This window comes from Telopea speciosissima, chromosome 9, assembly GCF_018873765.1.
Source record: "Telopea speciosissima isolate NSW1024214 ecotype Mountain lineage chromosome 9, Tspe_v1, whole genome shotgun sequence".
Taxonomy (NCBI): Eukaryota; Viridiplantae; Streptophyta; class Magnoliopsida; order Proteales; family Proteaceae; genus Telopea; species Telopea speciosissima.
Genome location: NC_057924.1, coordinates 37,803,876 through 37,811,522, shown reverse-complemented (window position 1 = coordinate 37,811,522; position 7,647 = coordinate 37,803,876).

Here is a 7,647-nt window from a genome sequence, read left to right as displayed (position 1 = left end):
TCTGCTCAAAAACGTGGAGAACTTCTTCTCCCTCCTGCGTGTTGGTCCCCTATTTATAATAATAGGGTTTAATTAAATCTTAGATAGATTTAATAGAGCCCTAGTGAGAGTCTGACTCTCTCTCTCTCAGTCTGGCAGTTCTGTTTAAACTCAAAGTGCTACATAGGTGAAGAAGCAGAATCTAATAGGGAAAGTATTAATTAGATTCTTTATTTAATTATTAATGGATAATTACAATTAGCACCAAATCCATTAATTAAATAAAGAGTCAATTAAATTAGTAAATTCCAAATAACTCCCTATATGATAATAATTTATCATATACAACCCCCCCACTAATCAACACCATCATTATGGAATCTAGGGCATGTACACATGTACTGCCAAACCCAATCCATAGTACATGTCCATATAAGCGCGTCTGTGCATCTGATCGGATCCCACAAAACTCAATTAAACACTTTATTTAAAATAACTATAAATAATGTATCATTTTATGTAAAATAGATTTTTGCAAAACCATTTCCAAAATGGTACTGGATCCAGATTCTGAACTGACCATGCACAGACAGTCTCTATCTTGGTGTTCCCCAATCGGGTAGTGGCGACCGTGTTGGATAACTCCTTCACTCATAAAGCGTTCACGCATTCCCAGAACACCGGCTTTAACTCACTTGAGTCTCAGTCATTGATGAACCAAAGAATGCGATCACACTTTGTAGTGACAGGGTTCCCTCAGGTACAGGGTGTCGGTGGCACATGTCTATCCCTTCCTACATCTGGCAATAATACATGAGGGAATCGAAAAAGTAGATTCTTCGCCAATGCACACATCAAACATGTGAGCACTCGCATTCGTACCCTGACATCACATGTCTAGGCATACCCAATGCGACGACCATATGATAAGGATGCCCAGCCCAAACCCTAGTCGTGAGTACCATTTTAAGTATAACTTACGGGCACATAATGCTCAAAAAATTTATATCGCATGTGACAATATTAAACTAAAATGTATAAATGTTCAATACAAAGGTGAACCGCGTTGAACTAGACCGAACCGGGTTTGATGGACACACACTTGTCCAATAATCTCCCACTTGTACATCAAAGCCAATTCCCCATACATTTTAAACCCATGCCCTCCATGTGTTTCTCAAACACCCCAAGTGACAAACCCTTTGTCATGGCATGAGACACATTTTCAGCTGTGTCCACTTTGGAGATACTCACGTCACCCTGCTGGATAATCTCTTTGATGAGCTGATACTTTCGCTGCACGTGCTTGTTCCTCTGACGAGCCCTAAGCTCCTTAGCTTGTGCAATGGCCCCTCTGTTGTCACATAATAGGAGAATAGGGCCCTTGACAAGATTAGGGACTACCTCCAAATCTGATAGGAATCTCCTCAGCCAAACACCTTCTTTTGCTGCATCACAAGTTACAAGGTATTCTGCTTCGGTAGTAGAATCGACTGTAGACTTTTATTTCGCACTCTGCCACACAATGGAACCTCCACCCATTAGATATACCATCCCAGACGTGGATTTTCTGTCATCCTTGCCAGTTTGAAAATCTGAATCTGTGTATCCCAATACTGATAACTGATCAGATCCAAAAACCAAGAAATATTCCTTAGTCCTTCTCAGGTACTTGAGGATATTCTTGACAACACTCCAATGCTCGCGTCTAGGGTTAGATTGATAACAACTTACCATACCTACTGCATAACAAATGTCCAGCCTCGTACACAACTTAGCATACATAAGACTCCTTATTGCTGAGGCATAGGGAATCCTCTTCATCTCGTCAATGTCTGTCTGAGACTAAGGACATTGAGATCTGGAAAGACTAACTCCATGTCTGAAGGGAACACTTCCCCTCTTGGAGTTCTCCATACTAAATCTGGCCAGGACTTTATCTATATAGGTAGCTTGTGACAAGCCTAACATTCTTTTCTGGCGATCTCTTACGAGTTTGATCCCAAGGATATAGCTAGCTTCACCAAGGTCTTTCATTAAAAACGTTGTGGATAACCACTATTTTACTGATGAAAGAAAACGTACATCGTTACCAATCAGTAATATGTCATCTACATATAAAACAAGAAAGCATACTACCTTCCCACTAATCTTCTTGTAAACGCATAGTTCATCCATGTTTTGATCAAAACCAAATGATTTGATTGATTGATCAAACCTGATGTTCCAGCTCCTGGATGCTTGCTTCAGCCCATAAATGGACCTCTACAATTTGAACACCTTTCTTTCTTCCTCCAAGGAAGAGAACCTCTCTGGCTATTTCATGTAGATTTCCTCTTGAAGGAACCCATTTAGAAATGCAGTCTGCACATCCATCTGCCAGATCTCATAATCAAAGTGTGCGGTGATAGCCAATAAAATCCTGATGGATTTCATCAGTGCTACTAGTGAAAAGGTTTTCTCATAGTCTATACCCTCTTTCTAGTTATAACCCTTTGCCACCAGTCTCGCTTTGAATCTCTCGACCTTTCCATCTACGCCCTTCTTCCTCTTGAAGATCCATTTACATCCAATTGGCTTGACGCCAAGTGGTGGATTGACTAGAGTCCAGACCTTGTTAGAATGCATTGAATTGATTTCAGAGCGCATTGCTTCTAGCCACCTAGTGGCATCAACATCCTTTAGAACCTCAGAGTATGTCATCGGATCATCATCCGATTCAACCGATACCATGTGGAACTCTTCCACTGTTTCCTTTTCAGTTAGAAGAGTAAGCCTGGTGGGTGGTCTAATAGTCCTCCCACTGTGTCGAGATTCTTCAGGTGTTGGTATTTCAGTGGGTATGTCAATTGGTCTCACTTCAGGAAGTGACATTTCTGAGCCATCTGATAGCTCCTTAATGACTACTAGTTCGGACCTCTGGGTCATCATTTCTTCCTCTAGAAATATGACGTGTTTGCTTATAATGACCTTTTGGTCAACCGGGTCATAGAAATAATAGCCTATCGTGCCTTTGGGGTAGCCTAAGAAATAGCATCTTGAAGTCCTGGATTCCAAATTGTCTGTCTGTTGCTTTCGCACATGTGCTATGCAACCCCATACCCTAAGGTGTTGAATACTGGGCTTTCGCCCTTTCCAAAACTCAAAGGGTGTCTTGGCTACAGACTTAGATGGAACCCTATTCAAGATATATATCGCTGTCTCTAAAGCGTACCCCCAGAAAGAAAGAGGTAGCTCACTATAAGTGAGCATCGTCTGGACCATATCCAATAGGGTCCGATTGCATCGTTCGAATACACCATTTTGTTGTGGTGTGTCTGGATTAGTTAGCTAACTAACTATCCCTTGGGATATGAGATGATCTTTAAACTCATCCGATAGATACTCCCCTCCACGATCTGATAGTAAGGACTTGATGCGTTTATCGAGTTGTCTTTTGACCTCGGCTTGGAATTCTTTGAATTTATCAAAGGCTTTCGATTTCCTACGCATCAAGTATATGTAACCATATCTAGAGTAATCATCGGTGAATGTGATAAAGTACTCATACCCATATCTTGCTTGTATGTTCATGGGTCCATACACGTCAGTATGTATCAACTCCGACAGATCTGTGGCTCTAGCACCTTTATTGCTAAAGGGTTTCTTGGTCATTTTGCCTTGAAGGCATGACTGATAGGTCGGGAATGGTTCCACCCTCAGACTCTCTAAGGGCCACCAATCTACTGATTCGGTCCAAATTAATGTGACATAATCTTAGATGCCACAGGTATGTTAGGTTCACTAGAGCTGCTTTTCGTTTCAAATCAACATTTAAAACTACATTCGTTCTAACAGGGCAATCTAGGAAATACAAACCACTTTGCATATATCCGGATACCACAAAGGAATTATTAAAATGAATAATTAACTTAGAATTAAAGGAAAAACTATATCCGTCCAAAACAAGTTTTGAAACTGAAATTATCTTCCTCTTGAAAGAGGGTACATAATAGCAATCCTTTAATACTAAACTAGCAGAACTAAATTTTAAAATAAAAGTTCCCACAGCCATCGCCATAGTCTCAGCTCCAGTGCCCATCCGAAGACGCACCTCATTTCTTTCCAGGTTCCTTGTCTCCTTGAACCCCTGCAAATCATTGCAAATGTGAACAGTGGATCCACTATCCACCAACCAAGAATTGGTCGGTTCAAAAGACAAATTAGACTCATAAAGAACGTGGACATCACATGTACCTTCTTTAACAGCCTCTGTTTCATCCAGCTTCTTGTCTTTCAAAGTTGCCAGGTAAGCACGATAGTTTCTTTTCCAGTGACCCTCTTTCTTATAATAGAAGCACTTGCCTTTGCCTTTATTACCAGACTTCCCACCCTTGGTTTTCAGGGTCTTACCCTTACTTCCCTTTTTCTTCTTCTTCCCGTTTGAAGAAGGCTTTGCCTCAGTTGCATTGACCTCAGCCTTGTCCTTTTTCAAGGACGCTTCAGCCTCTACCAGTGCATTAACAAGCTTGGTGAGCTCCATCTCCTTCTCGGACATCTTGTAGGACATCCTAAAAGGTGCGTAGGCAGAAGTGAGTGACGTTAAGATCACATCAGTCTTATATCGCAGGCTGAAATCAGTCCCCATGGATTCTAGTTTTTCAAACAGATTGATCATTTTCATTATATGATCCATCACTAGAGTCCCCTGGGACATCTTGGAGTTACGGATTTGACTCACCACATTAGAATGTGCGTGTGTCAACTGACTATTAAACAATTCAGTAAGCTTATCCTTTTTATCCCCAGCAGTGCGTATATCCTTAGCCGAGTCTACAACTGAATTTTCTAATGATCCTAGGATATAGAGTGATGCCTTGGAATCCCTCATGAGGAACTCTTGCATCTCTTCATTTATCTCAAAATCGTTCGGGTCGGGTTGAGGAGGAACTTGTTCATCTAGAACTGTGTATAGTCCTTCAGCAGTCAGGAGCAACTTAATGCTCCGGTACCAATCGACATAATTTGTACCATTAAGTTTGTATTCGCTAATGAGTGTTAACAAGTTGGAATTAATGGCAGCCATCGTATATTAATCTACACATGCACAAGTAAATAACCACAAGCCAATTAATGATCATTAAAAATAATAAATTGAGCACACACATCAATAGTCTTTCATGATTTGGGTTTTCCTCATAACCCAAAAGATGAATTGGATACCTACAACCCTTGCATGCATAACTTACCTTATCGGGAGTCATTATACACACCATGGTAGTGTGGACTAAGCTGTCCACCTCATGGGCTTCCAATATTTTTGGCCACCTGGGTGCCATGTCCAGATTCGGTTGACTGACACACACCCAAGTCATATACTTATCTATCGCATTAGTTAGAATCATGGAATCATGAAAGATGGCCCACTGTTATAGTGCCCTCTCACTATCCATACCCTAACGTATCTCAATAGAGGTAAATATAGATAAATGTGACAGTGGTCCTGGCAATGTCCTGTCGGCGTATGCGGGGTATATCACACATTCTCTACATTTATCTTTAATAGGAGGCCATGGACATGTCTACCGATTAAGATTAGTCCATATCATACATGTATTATGATTAAAGAGGGATTAAGCAACTCTCACATACATATCATGGATGGAATAAAATAACATAATTAATCAACATTAATTAAAAGTGATTATGGGATGACGGCATTTTTATCAGAAGCAATTAAAGAACCCTCCCAATAAAAATAAAACTAATAACTTTGGGTGCATTTATCATGCCATGGATGCCACGCCTCGATCATCTCCTCCGCCCGATCACGTCTTCAAAGTAGGTGACTTGCATCTCCATAAGCTTTGAGCGCCACATGTGGATCACCATCTACATGCCCTGGGAGTCCTAACTCCTCTAAAATTATAATGGAAACCTAGGAAAAATTCTATAAACTTTTCTTTCCATAATAATAAAGAAACCCCGCGGGAAGAAACCAACCCACCATTTGGGCTGCCCATGGGGTGGAGTACATTTGTTTATAAAAAAGATAGGGGGAGAGAGAGAAAGAGAGAGAAGCATCACATCCACCCATAACCCCATGTATCACATACATAAACAATCCATCCATTTATTAGAATGACATTCCTATAATCACATCATAATATAATTTCATGCATGGGCATTAAAGCAAGTAAACAAAAATTATAACATGGATTCCATCAATTATTGAATCACCACATCACATGTGATAATATGTATCCAAACCCATAAAATTAAAATAACAATTTTAATTATAAGGGGGTAAAGGGGGGAATCCCTTCACCCATCTTCATCCTCCAAAAAACAAAACAAATGAATAAAATTCTATTTTGAAATATCTGTTTTGTTTTTTATTTTTATTTTTTATTATTAAACTGGAGGGAAAACAAGGGGGTGCATGCAGCCCACATGCGCAGGCTGCAGGCACTCCCTGCATAGCCCGCAAGCCCAAGGCCCACGGGCAGCCGCCCATGGCCAAGCCCACAGGCTTGCTACCCGTAGGCTTACTGCCCACTGCCTGCAGGCAACAGCCCGCAAAGGGAATGCGCATATAGGCAGGCAATAGGGGGAGGGTGTGCGCAGAGGCTTGGCAGCGCGCGTTCCCCCCCCACATATAAATCATGATAAAAAATTTTAAAATTAAAAATTAGTAATCACAACCTAATTGGATACATGCTTCAATAATTGGAATAAATAAAATAAACCAAATCCATCATCACATGGGTAGGTTGTTATACTAACAACCTTGTAACTACCCATGTGCACATGGGAAGGTTGTTACAACAATCATAATTTTAACCACCCATGTGCAACTTGCATCCCACTCATGACAATCATATTAATCCATTAATTATTCAATATTCATGGGTGGGAAAGGTGGCTTTGATACCACACTGTTGGTCAAACAATGGTCCAGGGATCAAGCCATGGTTCCCTAGGGAAACCAATATACTAAAAAATTAGGGTTTTGCACGCCCTGGGTGCCCCATTAAATTTTAGGGTTTTCCATGGTCGCCCATGGGAACCCTGGTGCATCCCCTATTAGGGTTTCTCCTTCCCTATTACGTCCCATAAAATTAATTATCACAATAGTGACGAAGAAATTCATCTCTAGTCCATCACATGGCAAGAGAGATCCATCCCATACTCGAATGCGCAGCGAAATTAAATCGATTCGAGTTTCTTTTGCATCCCATAAATATTAATAATCAATAAACTGAAGGAATTAATAAAGAACTGCTAACCTGGTGAGCCTTAAGTGTTGCTCCTCCAATAGACAGTGGTTCTTCCTCCAGTGAGCGCTCCAAGCAAATAGATCTGAACCTCCAATGGTGCTACCAAGGTTCTACACGCCAATCCCAGATGCCCTCAAACTCCTTAGCACAGATCTAGGGTTTCACAAACCCTAACTCTCAAACACAGGTGAGAGAAGCAAGAAGAAGAAGAGAGATCACAAGAGAGAGAGAGAGAGAAACCAAAAACATAGGAGAGAGAGTGTCTGCTCAAAAACATGGAGAGCTTCTTCTCCCTCCTGCGTGTTGGTCCCCTATTTATAATAATAGGGTTTAATTAAATCCTAGATAGATTTAATAGAGCCCTAGTGAGAGTCTGACTCTCTCTCTCTCTCAGTCTGGCAGTTCTGTT